Here is a 19,700-nt window from a genome sequence, read left to right on the forward strand (position 1 = left end):
ATTTGTACATACATCTTTGCACACATCCAATTATTTTCATGGGATGTATTTTTAGAAGTGCAACTATTAGGTTAAAGTACATAATTTAAGGATTTTACTTCTTTCTGACAAATGCCCTTCAGTGAGCTTTGTACAAGACTGACAGTTTTCCCATAGCTTTGCTGACACATGGACAATGACATTTTAGTGTTCAATAAACCTACAGATTGATAAAAACTGTCTTTATTTAGACAGAGTGCCTGAAGAACTATGGACAGTGGTTTGTGACATTATACAGGCGGCAGTGATCAAGACCATCCCCAAGAAAAAGAAATGCAAAAAGGCAAAATGGTTGTCTGACAAGGCCTTACAAATAGCTGAGAAAAGAAAAAATGCAAAAGGCAAAGGAGAAAAAGAAAGATATACCCATTTGAATGCAGAGTTCCAAAGAATAGCAAGGAGAGATATGAAAGTCTTCCTCAGTGATCAGTGCAAAGGAATAGAGGAAAACAATAGAATGGGAAAGACTAGAGATCTCTTCAAGAAAATTAGAGATAGCAAAGGAACATTTCATGCAAAGATGGGCACAATAAAGGACAGAAATGGTATGGACCTAACAAGCAGAAGATATTATGAAGAGGTGGCACGAAAACATAGGAAAACTATACAAAAAAGATCTTCATGACCCAGATAATCACAATAATGTGATCACTGGACTAGAGCCAGCCATCCTGGAGTGCAAAGTCAAGTGGGCCTTAGAAAGCATCACCAGAAACAAAGCTAGTGCAGGTGATAGAATTCCAGTTGAGCTATTTCAAATCCTAAAAGATGATGTTGTGAAAGTGATGCACTCAATATGCCAGCAAATCTGGAAAACTCAGCAGTGGCCACAGGACTGGAAAGGGTCAGTTTTCATTCCAATCCCTAAGAAAGGCAATGCCAAAGAATGTTCAAACTACCACAAAATTGCACTAATTTCACAAGCTAGCAAAGTAATGCTCAAAATTCTCCAAGCGAGGCTTGAGCAGTATGTGAACTGTGAACTTCCAGATGTTCAAAGTGGGTTTAGAAAAGGCAGAGGAACCAGAGATCAAATTGCCAACATCTGTTGGATCATCAAAAAAGCAAGAGTTCCAGAAAAACATCTACTTCTGCTTTATTGACTATGCCAAAGCCTTTGACTGTGTAGATCACAACAAACGGTGGAAAATTCTGAAACAGATGGAAATACCTGACCTGCCTCCTGAGAAATCTGTAAAAAGGTCAAGAAGCAACAGTTAGAACTAGACATGGAACAACACACTGGTTCCAAGTAGGAAAAGGAGTACATCAAGGCTGTATATTGTCACCCTGCTTATTTAACTTATATGCAGAGTACGTCATGAGAAACACTGGGCTGGAAGAAACACAAGCTGGAATCAAGATTGCCAGGAGAAATATCAATAACCTCAGGTATGCAGATGATACCACCCTTATGGCAGAAAGTGAAGAAGAACTAAAGAGCCTCTTGATGAAAGTGAAAGAGGAGAGTGAAAATGTTGGCTTAAAGCTCAACATTCAGAAAACTAAGATCATGGCATCCAGTCCCATCACTTCATGGGAAATAGGTGGGGAAACAGTGGAAACAGTGTCAGACTTTATATTTTGGGACTCCAAAATCACTGCAGATGGTGATTGCAGCAATGAAATTAAAAGACGCTTACTCCTTGGAAGGAAGGTTATGACCAACCTAGATAGCATATGTAAAAGCAGAGACATTACTTTGCCAACAAAGGTCGGTCTAGTCAAGGCTATGTTTCTTCCAGTGGTCATGTATAGATGTGAGAGTTGGACGGTGAAGGAAGCTGAGCGCCGAAGAATTGATGCTTTTGAACTGTGGTATTGGAGAAGACTCTTGAGAGTCCCTTGGATTGCAAGGAGATCCAACCAGTCCATCCTAAAAGAGGTCAGTCCTGGGTGTTCATTGGAAGGACTGATGTTGAAGCTGAAACTCCAATACTTTGGCCACCTAATGTGAAGAGTTGACTCATTGGAAAAGACCCTAATGCTGGGAAGGATTGAGGGCAGGAGGAGAAGGGGATGACAGAGGATGAGATGGCTGGATGGCATCACCGACTCGATGGACATGGGTTTGGGTCAACTCCGGGAGTTGGTAATGGACAGGGAGGCCTGGCATGCTGCGATTCATGGGGTAGCAAAGAGTCAGACACGACTGAGCGACTGAACTGAACTGAACTGAACCACCCTTATGGCAGAAAGTGAAGCAGAACCAAAGGGCCTCGATGAAAGTTAAAGAGGAAAGTGAAAAAGTTGGCTTAAAACTCAACATTCAGAAAACTAAAATCGTGGCATCCCATCACTTCATGGCAAATAGATGGGGAAACAATGAAAACAGGGAGAGACTTTATTTTGGGGGGCTCCAAAATCACTGCAGGTGGTGACTGCAGCCATGAAATTAAAAGATGCTTGCTCCTTGGAAGAAAAACTATGACCAACCTAGACAGCATATGAAAAAGCAGAGACATTACTTTGCCAACAAAGGGCCGTCTAGTCAAGGCTATGGTTTTTCCAGTAGTCATATATGAATGTGAGAGTTGGACTAGAAAGAAAGCTGAGCGCTGAAGAATTGATGCTTTTGAACTGTGGTGTTGGAGAAGACTCTTGAGAGTCCCTTGGACTGCAAGGAGATCCAACCAGTCCATCCTAAAGGAAATCGGTCCTGAATATTCATTGGAAAGACTGATGCTGAAGCTGAAACTGCAATAGTTTGGCCACCTGATGTGAAGTGCTGACTCATTTGAAAAGACCCTGATTCCACACAAGATTGAAAGCAGGAGGATAAGGGGCTGACAGAGGGTGAGATGGTTGGATGACATCTCCGACGCGATGACATGAGTTTTAGTAAGCTCTGGGAGTTGATGATGGACAGGGAAGCCAGATGTGCTACAGTCCATGAGGTCGAAAAGTGTTGGAGAGACTGAGTGACTGAACTGAAACCTATAGATTAGAACTGATGATTTAGAGTGAAAGTTTTAAAATGATCAACTGAATAGACTATTAAAATTATTAATATTTGAAATGAATGCTTAAAACACAAAAATATTGAAACTATTAAGTGCTTACAGGTTTAGTGCTTAAAGGAACTTAGTTGAATTTTTATAACCTAAAGAGGTACATTTTTTTTATTATCCAGTAAAACAGGGGACAAACCATCTGTGAAACAGACTGCTGCTGCTGCTAAGTTGCGTCAGTCATGTCCGACTCTGTGCGACCCCATAGACGGCAGCCCACCAGGCTCCCTGTCCCTGGGATTCTCCAGGCAAGAATACTGGAGTGGGTTGCCATTTCCTCCTCCAGTGCATGAAAGTGAAAAGTGAAAGTGAAGTCGCTCAGTCGTGTCCAACTCTTCGCGACCTCATGGGCTGCAGCCTACCAGGCTCCTCCGTCCATGGGGTTTCCCAGGCAAGAGTACTGGAGGTGAAAGACTAACCTGCTTTTATTTATACAACTAATTAGAGATAGCTTGGTCTGCCTGACCCCTAACATCTGAGTTTTCTACGTGGCCCTCTATCTCTCACAGGTTATCTTAAAACTCAAAATATTATAGTATAAAAATAAAGTCAAGGGACTTCCCTATTGGTTCCATAGCTAAGACTCTGTGCTCCCAATGCAAGGGGGCCGGATTTGATCTCTGGTCAGGGAACTAGATCCCACATGCTGCAACTAAGACCCAGTGCAGCCAAATAAATATAAAAATAAAGTCAACAAAGAGAAAGATCTGATGAATGTTAGTTGAGAGGCTGATAATATCTGAAATATTAATGGAAAGCATCCCTATGCCTTTCCCACGTGACCTGTTAAACCTTTCCCTATGTTGCCTGTTACCCATTTCCATAAAGGTAATCATTGCTTTAGCAGATGCTTACCGTCAAGAATAAAAATGCAGACCCTAAGAAGGTAAAATCAAGAGGATCTCACTCCTAATGTGACTCTAGCCCAGAGGGGCAGAGATTTCTTTTGCTTTCTCTTTTCTTTTTTCTTTCCCCACCACAGTGGAAATTAAAAGGGGCTTGTTGCATTTCCTTGTCAGGTCTTTCCAAGAAGTTTTGAAGAGTAGGAGACCATTCTCTCTCCCTCGCTGTTTTTTTTTTCTGCTGGAGTTTGCTGAGCTGCAGTCGGTTGTATTTGCTGAGGCTGAGACAGGAGTGAGCAGAAGGAGTAGTAACAGAGTGGTGTGCCACCTCCAGGCAGGAACAGGACAGAAGTTGTCCTCTAGTCCTGTGGCCTGGATATGCCAGGGAAGAAATCCAGATGAGGGAGCTGAAAATTGATAACTAAACTGACTGCACACTGTCAACAAAGCACAACGTATGGGGACTGTGGGGACGAGACAACCCTAGCAGTGGAGCAGCCAAGATGGGGGTCTACTCTATTGGAGAAAAGGGTCAGTCTACATGAAATTCAAAGAATCTATAGCATCAGTATCAGCATTTCTGAGACACTCATCTAAGTTGCTTTTTTTATCTTGTCCTGCTCCAGCCAGTCAGATGGGAGGGGGTAAAGAACTGCCCCGTTAGCAGACTTAGAGCCTTGCCACTTTTCTAAATTGACTGATAAATCACTTGATGGCACCCAATTTGCTGAAGCAATGTGGATGTAGTTGCAGTGATAAGGAATATATGTGGAGTGGGTGCAGTAAAGTGGAACATGCCCCCAAATTATTTCATTTTAGAGATAGTTTTACTACTAAACATCAGGTCTTGTCTATCCCCCTAACTTTAAAATATTTGATCGGTTCCAGGTACAATGGTAACATCTCAATACACAATTTAGCAAAAGTGAAGTAATTTCATGTTATTTTATGTGGGACATTCAAGTAGAGGGTATGGGGTGGGGGGAGGCAATTGAAGATATGAGTCAAAGCTTGGTTATGCCTCGTGAATTTTCTTTGAAAATTGGCTGTATGATTCAGTGCTCACTTGATAATGTTCTTTTTGTAACAGTTTAATCAGTGTAACGATTGCTGTATTGTAATAGATGCTTTGTGGGGAATAACAGCAACCCCAGATCTTATAGCTGGAATTGACCCCCGATCTTATAGCTGGAATTGGCCCCAGATCTTATAGCTGGAATTGACCCCAGATCTTATAGCTGGAATTGACCCCAGATCTTATAGCTGGAATTGAGACAGAATTTTATTGACCCATCACCTAAAACCATAACTTTACCCACAATCCAGTATTTGAAAAGAGACGGGAAGTTTCACAACCTTCCACACCACAGCACACTCAACATTTGATTCTATTCATAGATGAGGTAGAGAAATAGAGAGGAAGAGTTGCTATTTATGGAATCCTAACATGGAAAGAATTCCTGCCTGAAGAGAGACAATTCGGTTTAGTAAATTTACATACAAGTTTGAACATGTAATAGTCTGGGTCATCTAAAGACTATGTGATTCATCCAGTTCACATGATAAGTTATGAGAAAGCGTATTTGTCCACATGCATTTTTATAGGTATGATTGACTAACATTTGGATGTGAGAGATGTTCATTTTCTTTAATTGAATTATATTTAGGCCTAAATTCTTATTTATCAAGGTGGAAAGAGAGTCCATCTCATTAGTTTAGAGGAAAGGAGGAGCAAGTGAGAGATAGATGGAGAGTATTTTCTCTTTGGATGATGCGATAATCCAAAAGAAGTACAGCTAGCTGAGAAATGGGTTAAGGGCCTGGTCTTTATTTCAGGAGGCTTTTATTTCCCCTGATATAAGGAGAAATCAACATTGCTGACCTTCTGCACAGCAGGCAGAATGAAGTAAACACTATTCCCTTGATATTTAAGGGACTTAATATCCCATTGAGGAAAATGAGGCTCATACATGTGACTAGATAATGTAAAAGTAACTAATTGAATAACTCAAAATATAAGGGCTTTGAGGGTGCAAAAAAGTAACCACCTTCTAGATGAGCTGGTTGGATTGGACTGGGCAAGATAGGTCTGTGGCATGAGGTAAAGGTTAATGTGAGTTTTTTTAAGTTAATTTTTAAATTAAATTTAATTAATTATTTTTAAATTTAATTTTTAATTTAAATAATTTAATTATTTTTTATTGCTTTACAGTGTTGTGTTAGTTTCTGCTATAGAGCAAAGTGAATCAGACATACATATACATATATCCGCTCCTTTTTAGATTTCCTTCCCCTTTAGATCACCACAGAGCATTGAGTGGTGTTCCCTATGCTATAAAGTAGGTTCTCATTAGTTACCTATTTTATACATAGTAGTGTATATATGTCAATCCCAGTCTCCAGATTCATCCCATCCACTCCTTCCCCCTTTGGTATCCATATGTTTGTTCTCTACGTTTTTGAATAAGATCATCTGTACTATTTTTCTAGATTCCACATGTATGTGTTAATATATACAATATTTGCTTTTCCCTAATGTTAGTTTTTAAGTCGGGATGATGTGATATGTTATTTGTTCTCCTGAAGTGAACGAGAGGCACTTTTCCCCTTTCCTAGCTTAAGATTGCAGACAGACTTTCCGATTCTAACAGAGGCTTTGGCCTTGGCCCAAGAAACAGAGTTTTCCAGACCTCTAGAAGCCATTAACTCCCCTTCTTACTCTTATATTCTTTATTAGGGATGTGGAGGCTCATTGAAGGAGTGAGGAGGGAGGCTGAACTTGAAAGGTGTTATGCTCAGTGATATAAGCCAGAGAGAGAAGACAAATACTGGATAATATCACTTATGCTGCTGCTGCTGCTAAGTCGCTTCAGTCGTGTCCAACTCTGTGCGACCCCATAGACGGCAGCCCACCAGGCTCCACCGTCCCCGGGATTCTCCAGGCAAGAGTACTGGAGTGGGGTGCCATTGCCTTCTCCGAATATCACTTATATGTAGAGTCTAAAAAATACAACAGACTAGCGGGTATAACAAAAAAGAACAGATATAGAGAACAAACCAGTGGTTACCAGTAGGGAGCAGGAAAAGGGGATGGGCAATGTAGGGGTAGGGGATTAAGAGGTACAAGCTACAAGGATGTATTATAGAACTTAGGGAAGGTAGCCAATATTTTATAATGACTATAAATGAAGTGTGGCCTTCAAAAAATTGTGAATCACTGTATTTTACACCTGTAACTTATATAATATTGTACATCAACTATACTTCAATTTTAAAAAAAGAAGAAAGAAAAGACCCAGGGAAAGATGGAAAAAGCTTCTCAAGACCAGAAAACTATGGGGGTTTTGAAGTTTTGAAAAGAAATCCTGGCACCTTGCTACATTCTATGCAGTGTGCTAGATGAGGTACACCTCCAGATGCTGTGAAGGTGGCTCTGAATCCTTGAAGGCAACATTTAGAGTTGGTGAACACAACTGTTAGGAAGAGCATCTCTGATCTTGTCTTTCTTCCCCAGTGCTAGTCCCTGACTTGGCAGGTGTCAGATACAGCACATCTGAACTTGGACTTGAAACATGTGACATGGGACTGGAAAATGGGAAACCTTCATCTCATCTGCCTTTCCAGACTCTGCAATGAGGAGTGGACTATTTCTGCTGACAAAGAAGCAAGGGAAGGGTCCTGCGCACATCCTGTGAAGTGAAAGTCATTCAGTCGTATCCAACTCTTTGTGACCCCGTGGACTATAGAATCCATGGGATGCTCCAGGCCAGAATACTGGAGTGGGTAGCCTTTCCCTTCTCCAGGGGATCTTCCCAATCCAGGGATCCAACCCGGGTCTCTTGCATTGCAGGCAGATTCTTTGCCAGCTGAGCTACATTTTCTTCCCAGCCAGTTTCAGAGAAACCTGGAGGTGATGGAGCTCAGATCTGTGACTCCTGTACTGCCAATGCGACTTGGGTATAACCAAACCAGGAAGATCTGGATTGGAAGGAGGGGGAAGGAATGAAAGTTCTCAGAAGAATAAAACAAGATTCCATTTTCAATGCTGCCTCTGGGGATTATTCATGACAGGCTTTAGAAATCCAGAGGATTGTGGACACAAGTAGAGATTTCAAGGAAAAGGTGTCTGGACTGTCCTCTTTCCAATTTCTACAACACCTGCCTCCGTTTTTAAATGGAAAACTGAAAAGAGGCAGATGTCAGTGAGATAGTCAGGCAATAACTAGCTTATTCACAACTGCAAGGCTGCAAAGAGAATTGCTGAAACCTCAGCCGTCCCTTGGTTCAGGTAAAGCATTTTTAGGATGAAACGGAAAATCAAAACTCTATTTGAAGAAATTAGCTTTGAGGATTGAAAGTAAAAGTGGACTGGCTATTTCTCAGAGATAAAAAAGATAGCTTACGGTTAAGATGCTGTGACTAAGGCCAGGGCAAGAGGAGCGATTTGATCTGATATCTCATAGCCCCAGGCGTGAGGACTGCCTGGTACCTCCATTTATACTTTTACACATACTAACCTCATTGAGCTATAATCGAAGGGAAAAACCTCAGTCTGGATGAAAGAATTTAACTGTGTCTAATCGTCCCCACTTTGATTGAACGTGGCTTTGTCTTCTTGCTCGTAAATCTTGACACACTTAGAATCATCTGGGTTCTTTCTAACTGTGCATTCCAGACCAATGAATCTCTGGCATTGGACCCAAATACCAGGCTAGGCAACTCCAAAGTAAGGGTACAGTTGAGGCCAAATACTAACTCATCCCATCTTTCTCCAGTATCATCACTCCTACCTTCTGGAATCCCAGCCCCCAATGACTACCAACTATTTAAATGATAGTTTTTGCAGGTATCAGTATTTTTTTTAATAATAAAAGAACAAAAGACAGATTAAAAGATGCAACGTATTGGGTGTGAGTAAATGGGAACTTTGTACTTTCTGCTCAGTTTTGCTATGAAACTAAAACTGCTCTAAAAAAAAAAAAATCTGTTAAACTCATTTCTTAAAATCTTGAAAGCTGGAGTTGTCAGTTTGGCCTACCATAACAAATATCCCATAAACTGAGTGGCTTATAAACAACAGAATTTATTTCTCACAATTCTGGAGGCTGAGAGGTCCAAAATCAAGGCACTGGCAGATCTGGTGTCTGGTGAAGGCCTGCTTCCTAGACAGCTTTTTTTTTTTTTTTTAAATGTAACCTCACATGGCAGAAAGACTGAATGATCTCTCTGGAGTCTCTCATTTTTAAAATTTATTTATTTTTAATTGAAGGATAATTGCCTTACAATATTGTGTTGGTTTCTGCTATACGTCTAAATGAATCAGCCATAGGTATATACATATGTCCCCTCTCTCTTGAGCCTCCCTTCTACCTCTCACCCCATTCCACCCTTGTAGGTTGTCACAGAGCCCTTGTGTCATACAGAAAATTCCCACTGGCTATCTCTTTTACATACGGTAGTGTATATATTTCTATGCTACTCTCTCCATTCATCCCACTCTCTGGAGTCTCTTTTATAAGGGCCATTCATGAGAGCTCTGCCCTCATGACCTAATCACCAGGCCCACCTTCTAATGCCATCACCTTGGAGATTGGGATTTCAACATATGAATTTTAGGGAGGCAAACATTCAGCTCATTGCATTCCATCCGTGTCTCTCCCAAATTCATATCCTTCTTCCGTGCAAAATTCAATCAATAGCCTCAGAAGTCTTAACTCCTTGCAGGATCAACTCTAAAGTTCGGTCTCGTGTAAATATCAAAATCAGACATGGGTCAGACTCCAGGTGGCTTCATCCTGAGGCAGTTCCCCTTCAGCTGTGAGCTTGTGAAATCGAGTTTTATACTTCCAAAGTATAATAGTGGGACAGGCACAGGATAGATATCCCCATTCCAAAAGGCAAGAAGAGAGGAGGTACAGATCCTGAGCAAGTCGGAAGCCTTAAAATATAAGAATCTTCTTTGATTTTTTTCATCCTGCTCACCAACTGTGCTGGGGCAGAGGTCCCACCTTCTGGACTGAGGTGTGGGTCCCCAGCTTTGCTCTGCAGGGCTTCAGCCCTTAAGCCTCCAGGTTGCCCTGCCCTCCCAGCTTTGGGAGGCCCCATACCCCTGGCTCTGCTGACACAAACCCCACCATAGCTCTCACAGGTTGGGTGTAGCCCTGAAACTGCACAACACAAGTTGGGACTTGAACCCCACTACCTTTTAAGTCACACACCTGGTCTTAGGACCTAGTTCAGGTTCTTTTTGCCTCAGTGCAGAAAGAATGCAGTGAGAGACAAAGTGATAAGTAAGAAGTGGATTTATTTAGAGAGATACATATTCCATAAACAGAATGCAGTTCATCTGAAAAGGCAAGAGTGGTCCTAGGAGAAGCACACTCCACAGATAGAGGGTGGACCATCTCAGAAGGTGAGAGGTCCCAAAACATGCAGTAGTTGGTATTTATGAGCTAGGTAATTTCATAGGCTAATGAGTGGGGGTATTATTCCAACTGTTTGGGGGGAAGGGGCAGGGATTTTCAGGAATTGGGCCACTACCCACTTTTTTGGCCTTTTATGATTGGCCTTGGAACTGTCATGGCACCTGTGGGTGTTTTATTTAACATATGCTGATGTATTACAATGAGCATATAATGAGACTCAGGGTTCACTGGAAGTTGAATTTTCCACCATCTTGGGCCTAATGGGTTCTAAGCAGTTATGTTGTATCATCAACAGCTATATCTTTTGTTCTTTAATGGTTGTTTATCTCTGCCCCCCTTCCCTCTGGTTTCAGTCCTGTGCCTGTGGCTTTCCTGGACTGGAATTGCCTGCTGATAGTTCTACTGTCCCGGGGTCTGGGGGATGATCTTGCCTCCAGGTTCTACTGGGCACCACTCTAGGGGGGTGCTCTCTGTGGTAGCCCCACTCCTACAGTGTTGTTTTTTTTTTTTTTGGCCTGGCTCTGAGACACTCTTTTCCTTGCAAATCTAGGTTGAGGTAGCCACGTCCCCTGCTTCCCAGGTGATTGTACTCTGTGCCAGTGGAGAAGAAGACCCAGAAATATGAGAACTGCTTTGCCCATTAGAAGCCAGAGCAGTTATGTAAGTTTATATAAATTTTATTTATATAATATATATAAATTATATAAAAGCTATATAAATTTTGAGACAGAGGGCTGGACGTTAAATTATGTGGTATTGACAGTTTCCACAATCCAATTCTAGCCATCCTCATGGCCCCTTACAAGATCAAGAAGGAATGTTATCCTTTAAGGAGTTGTCTTGTTGGTGCTAGAAGAATGATTATGGTTTATGGTCGAGCAGGTATTTCTGCTGATGGGGAAGTCTGGTCGATGCATAATGCAGATGTGCGATGCATGGTAGAGGGGAGAGAGGAGACAAAAGGACAGAGAAAATTTTTTATGTTTAAATTTTTATTATCTTGCCATAAAATATTAATTTTATTTAACACAGGCCAAAGAGTATGGAGGTCCCACAGGCACTGGTGGCCCTTCCTTTGAAATTGTTTTCATGAGCTTTGGATAACTTTGGGGACAAGTGAGGGTCATTATTCCATTGAACCATAGCTCCTGGCTTCTGTTTAGAAGGCTGACTAAATTGCCTTATGAGATGGTGGTTTGGCCACATCGTCGTTAAAGTTGTTTCTCAATAGACCTTCTCAGTTTTACAATATGGATAGGCTGAGAATGTTCTGTACCTTTAAGTTTCTGTTCCCTTCTGATGAACAATTCCATCTTTAAACCACCTCTCTCTTCCCCCATTTTACTATAAGCATTCAAGAGCAAATAGTCTGCTCCTTCCACATTTTCTGTAGATACTTCCTTAGCCAAATACTCTATTTTATTGCTCACTTGTGATGACGAAAGCTCAGCTTCTCTGTACACTGGTGCCGAACCAAATCTCAAAGGTGGAGTTTTGGGTGAAGTAGGAAAGAAAGTGAAGTCGCTCAGTCATGTCTGACTCTTAGCAACCTCATGGACTGTAGTCTACCAGGCTCCTCTGTCCATGGGATTTTCCAGTCAAGGGTACTAGAGTGGGTTGCCATTTCCTTCTCCAGGGGATCTTCCCAACCCAGGGATCGAACCTGCGTCTCCCGCATTGCAGGCAGACGCTTTACCATCTGAGCCAGGGAACCTTTATTACTTTGCTAGACAAAGGGGGACACAGTGGATACCTGCCTCAAAAAAAAATTGTGTGTCCCAACTTGGAGAGGATAGTGAGAAGTTTTTATAGTAATGGTTCAAAGAGGGCATGACCAGCTTGTGGACATTCTTCTGATGGGTTGGTGGTGAGTAAGTAGGAGCCAGCATCGTCAGCCTTCAGGTCTAGCTGCTCTGGGGTCTGCCTGCTTGTGGCAGCATGCCATTTTTAATCATTAACGTCTCCCATCTGGAGGGGGTTTCAGTATCTGCAAAATAGATCAAAGATATTGTTGTGTGTTTACATTGGTGGGGAACAAGGACCTTGCCCCAAGGCTGCTCTTGACTATTTCTCCCTGATCTCATATCCCCTCCTTTCTCTAGTTAGCAACTGCTTGAATCTGCCCATTGGAACTCAGGGAAGGTCACGGAGGCTGAATGAAGGCTATTTCCTGTAATCAAAGAAATGTGGAATACAGAAAGGCTTTGTGCCCAGGAGCCACCCCCGGGCCCTGCTCAGTATCAACCCTTACTTTTCAGTATTATTTGCTCTCAAGTGTAATGTTATCATGAACACAAAACTTAAGAACCAGGCAGAAAGACAGTCACTTTACATGAGAGATTTAACCCAAGTGTACAAACAAGATCCTGATGGTAAAGTAAGCCCATCTTCTGGTTTGTATTAGAGACAGAGTCTTTACTGAGTTAAAATGAGGCCTAATCCAAGGACTAGTGTCCTTATAGGAAGAGGAGATTAGGACAGACAGACTTGAGGATAGGGAGATAGAAGGCAGCCATCTGCAAGCCAGAGAGAGAGGTCTCAGGGAAAATCAGACCTTTCTCCAAGCCTCTAGGACTGCAAGAAAAGAAGTTTCTGTTGGTACTCCATCCTGTCTGTGATTTTTGTTATGGCAGCTCTACCAAAATAATATAATTTCAAATTTCTATAGGTAGGTTTTTCAACTTACAGTGCGTTCTGTTTCTTGAAGTGCATGTATCCAAGTATAGGTCTTGTAGAAAGCACAATCTTACTCACAACCACCCCTCCTATATTTGCTGAATACATCTTTCTGGTCCAGAATCCTCTTCCTTTGTGTATCTGGGACCCCTGATCCCAGATCTCAAAGGGGAATTATTTCCTCTCTGCCCATTCCTTTCCATGAGAAGAAACGTTCTGCTAATAATTCCTGATGTCTTAGGCTCCCTCCTCATTCCCTTTATTTCTCCCCCCAGTAGTGGAGTGAGTTATCTGATTGATGAGTTAGGGAGGGCAAGAGGATATGTGTATCTCAACGCCTTCCTTCCTCATTGTCATGGAAGGCAGTCTGCCTTCAGAAAGCGTATATCCTAGTCCATTAAGTCCATTAATTGGGGGCACCCCTGCTTGGAGAGGCTATGGTTATCCAGTGCTGTGTGTGACAGAGTGGGTAACAGCAAGCCCATTGTTACTGCACACCTTTCCCAGTTATTGCTGTGTGGTAAACCATCCAAAAACTTAGTGGCATATCAATAGAGGAATGGATAAAGAAGACATGGCACATATATACAATGGAATATTAGTCAACCATAAAAAGGAACAAAATTGTGCCATTTCCTGAGACATGGGTGGAACTAGAGACTGTCATATAGAATGAAGTAAGTCAGAAAGAGAAACACAAACATCATATATTAACATATACATATGGAATCTAGAAAACTGGTACAGATGAATCTATTTGCAAAGCAGAAATAGAGACACAGATATAGAGAACAAGTGTATGGACACCAAGGGGCTACAGGGAGAGGGGGTGAATTGGGAGATTGGAATTGACAGATACTATGTATAAGAATGAGAACCTACTCTATATTAATAGCATAGAGAAACCTACTCAATGCTCTGTGGGGATGAAGAGGATACAAAGAGCTAATTCACTTTGATGTGCAGCATAAACTAACACAACACTGTAAACCAACTAAGCTCCAATTTAAAAAAAAGCTTAGTGATATAAAACAGCAATCATTTTTATTAAGTTCGTAAGTTTTCGGATTGGAAATTTGGACAGGACGCAGCAAGGATGACCTGTATCTGCTCTGTGATGACTAGAGCCTAAGGTTGGCTGAAATAGCTGGATTTGGCTCAGCTGGTTTGACTGGAGCCATCTATTTTGGGCTTTGATTCTGGCCAGCATCCGGGTTCCTCAGTGTTTCTCCGGCAGGGCTAGAATGTTCAAGGTTTTCACTGACTTACCTTTGCCTGGGCTGCGATGGTTGAAACAACTAGAGCTACCTAGGCAACTCTACGCCTCCACAAGGAGGTTAGCCTGGGCTGCCTCACATTGTGGTGGTCTCAGAGTAGTGAATTTCTCTGAGATATTGTGGCTGACTTTTCCCAGACTGGGCATTCCAAGAGACCAAAGTGGAAACTGCAAGGCCTCTTCTGATCTAGTCTTGAAAGTGACACGGCATCACTTCGAATGTAATCTGTTGGTTACAGTTGAGTCACAGAGCCACCCAAGATTTAATAGGCAAGGGATGGCTGTACCAGTTAATACTGGGTGGTGATTCAAAGGTGGGTGGGAGGGGCCTTTTTAAGAAATTAACTACCACAGTGCCTAAGCTATGTTCTTAAATTGGTAATTAAGGTGCTACTGGCATCTTCATCTATCTTATTCCTTTGTTATACTTTCTGTTTGATTCAAAACTGAGGCCAGGAAAATTGAAATATTTTTTACTGATCTTCCAATACGTCAACAACAACTATCATCTGTCCTTGCAATATGGTTTGTATCAGAAATACCCTAATTATAGGCAACATTCAAAAACGCTCTGCTTGCATGTAAATAAGAGGGTGTAAATAGATGCTTGGGGATTGGGATGTTGTCTAACACCATGTGTTAGACACAAATTGGCATCACATCTTAGTTAAGGAATAAATTCTAAAGACAGAGAAGGATTTTGAAAATGTAATTGCTAAAACATCCTTGTCATTGTCATCCCCAAATTCAAATTTAATTCTTTCTCCTTGTAGCAAATGGCTGTTGGGGTTACAAGGCAGTTAGAGCATAGAGGATGTGAATGAGAGCGTTTTTGCAGGAGTTTCCATGCTTTGGACATCAAAAGAGCCTGGGTGCAACACAGACAAGCACTCTGGTGAGTGTGAACCAGGCCTGGATCCTTGGAGGCTGGGTCAGTGTTGGTCTATTATTTATGATCACAGAGGAAAAACCTGAACCAATGAGCTGAGTCCACCCAACTCCCATGATTGAAAGGTTTCAAGAGACTAAGGAACGGCTAAGTTTCCTCATGTAATTACATGAGAGTCAGAAAATCTGCTGGCTATATCTACTCCTATGGGAGCAGAATCCACTGTGCCACTTAGGTAGTCCAGTGGCTGGTCCCAAATGAACAGACAAAGAAAAAATACACACTAGAAGGTTCCCACTGCCTAGAGAGAGAAAGAATGAGCCCATCAGGAGAGGCAACCCCTGCCCTTCCAAGAGCTGGTAGGTGATCTGTATGCAACTTGAATAATAAAATTTAAAGAAGATAAGATTTGTTGCTACAGAGAAGTGATTCTGGCAACTAAGTGACATAATATTTAAAGTAAAATATCAGTGGATACACTGAAGGAGAGCTAGTCCTTATTGAGATTTAAATTAGATGTTGGGAAGATCAAGTGGAGGAAATCTTCCGAGACTACTTAGTCAAACTACAAGGAGATAGAATTCAAGAGAAAAAGATGAGCCTATAGTCACAGGAGACATAAAATGCAAATAATAAGAGTTCCAGAAGGGAAAACAAGAAGATTGTGCAGAAAGGCAATAATTAAATAAATAACAGAAGAAAAATTTCCTCAACTGAAGAAAGACCCGAATGAACAGTGAGGTTTATTGAGGCAAGTTTTATTAAATTCCTAAAGTCCAAGAATAAAGAAAAAAATGTCTAAGCCTCCTGGTAGAAAGAACAAGTTATGTTGAAGACTAATTTAAAAATTCAGGTTGGTAATAGACTCCTCATGCGCAGAACCAGGAGTTGCCACCCACAGAATGACATCTACAGATTACTTAGAAAAAAGAAGTGTACCCATCGATTCTGTAAGCAGCCAAATGCAGTGCCATTAGCATGATGAAATAAACACATTTATAGGTACAAAACATATATGTCATCCAGGTATTCTATAGGAGAAATATTCTGGAGAATGGACCACAATGAACAGCAAGTAACTCAGAACACAGATTGGAATGAGGTGTTTGAGAGGTGATAGGGGAGAAACTGAATCTATGAGTGGAAATAGGAAGAATGGGGCACCTGCAAGTCTCATCCTAAGAGGTGCAAGGGAGATGGAGGGCTGTAGTAGAGGAATGGGCTTCCCAGGTGGCGATAGTGGTAAAGAACCCACTTGCCAATGCAGGAGACATAAGAGACTTGGGTTCGATCCCTGGATTGGGAAGATCCCCTAGAGGATGGCATGACAACTCACTCCAGTATTCTTGCCTGGAGAATCTTATGGACAGAGAAGCCTGGCAGCTATAGTTCACAGAGTCGCAAAGAGCTGGATACGACTGAACTGACTGAGCGCTCACACACGCATGCAGTAGAGAAATAGAGCACTTGATGAGGGGTTTTGAGCTAAAATCAGTATTACTAGAGAAATAATGGCTTTAGCTGTAACTGCCAGGAAAGGGGAGAGTACTGTTAGTACGCAAAGTATAGTAGAGTCCCAAATTAATCAGCAGTTCTACCTGTAAATAAGCTGCAAATATAAAAAGGAAAGATGTGAAATAAATTAACAGAGTAAGATGAAAGATATAAAAATATATATATTGTGATTTTTTTTTTTTTTGACTGTGCCACAGGCCATGTGGGATCTTAGTTTTCCAACCAGGGATAGAACCCATGCCCCCTGCAATGGAAGTGCAGAGTCTTAACCACTGGATCACAGGGAGGTCTCCTACATATTGTGTTAATTATGTTATTTTTCCCAAATTAATGATATATTTCCACTTGTAACACTAGCAAAGGAGCCCAAAACAGACTGATGTACAAGGATATGGTTTAAAGGTAACAAAGAAAGATTTGAACTATGTACACTGAGGGAGGGAAAGGGATTTTTTTCATATAAACCTTTTCCTACTTTGCAATTTCTGAATAGTAGAAATGAAGCATTTTTCTCCAATTTAATTTAGTATGAAGGAATACAATTTTTATGATCAACCATTTGACCTTAAGTGTAAAGCATAAGAGATTTTGGCTGCATTAAAAAAATAACCCAAAACTTGATGAACTAAATTACCGAAGATGTATTATGTTGTAGTTATGTGGGTGAGGAATTTTGGAGCAGCTTAGCTGAATGGTGATGGCCCTCTCATTACTCATTACCCTCTCATTACCTCTTATTACCATATGAGTCTTTCATAAGGTAAGGATATTGGTGGGCCCCGATACTTAATCTGAAGGCTTAAATGGGCCAGAGAACTCACTTGCAAGATGGTTCATTCACATGGCTATTGGCTGGAACCTAGTTTTTCACCTGACACCTTCAGGGCAGCCCTCTACATGTAGAAAGCCACTTGAATCTGTGTTCCCTGCCTGATTTGACTAGATTAGTAAATCCTCCAGAATATTTGCTTTATTTGTGAAGGACTGCACTTTCCAGGCAAGGTATTCTTTGGAGTTTTTAAAAGTTGAAGAAAAGCTGGAGCTTCATTGATTTTAGAAATAGATTGTGTGACTGTTTTGATTGCTGATTGCTAATAAATTATATGATTAATTTTATCTTACCATCTAATATGTATGTATGTAAAGTTAACATTTAGCCTTTATTCACTTTTAATTATTGGAAATTATTAGTATTAATTTTAAAAATCCAGATAATTATAATGAAAAAGTAGTTAATGAATATGAAATAATCATTGATTCTCAAATACCCTCAAAACTAAATATATCATTCTAAATGGTCAAATATTAAAATTGTTTTAATTAAAACAAAAGCAAAATTTTGGAGAAGTTATGAAAATGTTTCTTTTTACTGATGAAGAGTTGTATAGCTAGAAAATCAACAAGTACATCATCTACAGAATAGTATTATAATAAGAACTAATAGGAAAATTATGTAAAATAACTGGATATACAATAAATATATAAAAATCAGTAGGTTTTCTCTGTGATAATGGTAACCAGAAATAAAGGTAAGAAAATATTCTATTTGTAATGGTTAAAAAAATGATAAAGTACTTAGGAATGAATTTAAGAAGAAAGGCATCAGAACTTAATAGGAAAGTTTAGCAGAAAACTTAGAGGAAAAAATTGGTTCCTATTGAGAGACATAGAAGGATATTCATGCAATTAGAAAGACATATCATATTTTTAAATGGTAATATTAAGTAAATAAAAACATCAATGCTTCCAAAATAATATTAATTCCGATTACAATTATAAGAAGAGTTTTTGGTAATTTCATAAAAGATGTTTTTGGTGGTGGTGGTGGTTTACTTGCTAAGTCATGTCCAATTCTTGCAACGCCATGGACTGTAGCTCACCAGGTTCTTCTGTCCATGGGATTCCCCATGCAAGAATACTGGAGTGGATTGCCATTTCCTTTTCCAAAAGATGGTCTTATGGAAAAAAAGTAACAAATATAGCTTTTAAAGAGCATGAAAAATAAATATCATGATAAGGATATTGCCTTGCCAGACATAAGCTACTGTAGAATTTATTTTGGCATTTAAATAGATTGTTGGAACAAACTAGAGAATCAAAAAGATAAGCTGTAATATTTATGAATTTTGAATATATAGTAATGTTGGCACTCTGTTTCACTGGGGGAAATGATAGGTTATTCAGAACAGTTGACATTTAAATTCCAGCTGAATTAAAAACTTAAATTAAAAACAATTGCTTTAAAGAAATAAATGAGAATCTTAGAAGAAAATCTAAGAAGTTACACATGCTGCCTATGTATGAGAGAGAATTTTTAAACCAGGAAAGGAAATTCAGATAGTATAAAAGACATATTAAACATGTATAAATATGACAAAAGATACCAAAGTCAATGGATAGACGATAGATTTATAAAATGTATTTGCAGATACACAAATTCAGATGACAGCTTAAAATCTATAGGACACAAAGAATATATAGGATCTGAACTGACCTGAAAGCATAACTCAATAGAATTTTGAACAAAGGCTATAAATAGGAATTCTTAGAATCACAAAACCATGTGATACAATCATTAAATTCACAGTTAATTGAATCTGAAGATAGAAAAGGAAATGAAAGATGTAAAGAAGTAAAAAATAAAGAGAAACAATAAGCACTGAACAAAAAATTTCCCAGAATGTTTGATATGAACCTTTATGTATGAAATTTTTAATGAGTGTGAATATATGTGTAAAATCTTTAGAAAACAGATCAAATTAGATCTATATCTACAGGTACTAGGCATTTTACGTATATATAAGTGAGTGTAAAAAGTCCACATTTTATAGAAATATATATACTATAATTCTGTTTTGTTAAAAAAATAATAACAATAGCAATCCTTTGGACATATGTATGTGCGTGTATAAATTTGATGGAGAAAATAGTTTGAAAGAACACACATGAATCTTGTTACTCTGTGTGTGTGTGTGTGTGTGTGTGTGTGTGTGTGTGTGTGTGTGTGAGTGGCAGGGGAGTGTTTTG

At 40.1% G+C, this 19,700-nt stretch overlaps 1 protein-coding gene across 21 annotated transcripts in view; it reads left to right on the forward strand.

The window, feature by feature from the left end:
* COLEC10 (collectin subfamily member 10) overlaps positions 1-19,700 on the forward strand; it is a 484,235-nt gene that overhangs the window by 192,443 nt on the left and 272,092 nt on the right. For 8 of the 21 annotated variants that reach the window (XR_014058044.1, XR_014058045.1, XM_081505285.1 and 5 more), the window contains one exon: positions 10,868-10,977. The exons of the other annotated variants lie outside the window; for them this stretch is intronic. The gene's annotated coding sequence lies outside the window, so the exon portion shown is untranslated. The remainder of the gene's footprint in view (positions 1-10,867; positions 10,978-19,700) is intronic. 21 annotated transcript variants of the gene reach the window in all.

The sequence above is a fragment of the Giraffa tippelskirchi genome, chromosome 6, assembly GCF_054371585.1.
Source record: "Giraffa tippelskirchi isolate mGirTip1 chromosome 6, T2T-mGirTip1v1.2.pri, whole genome shotgun sequence".
Lineage (NCBI taxonomy): Eukaryota > Metazoa > Chordata > Mammalia > Artiodactyla > Giraffidae > Giraffa > Giraffa tippelskirchi.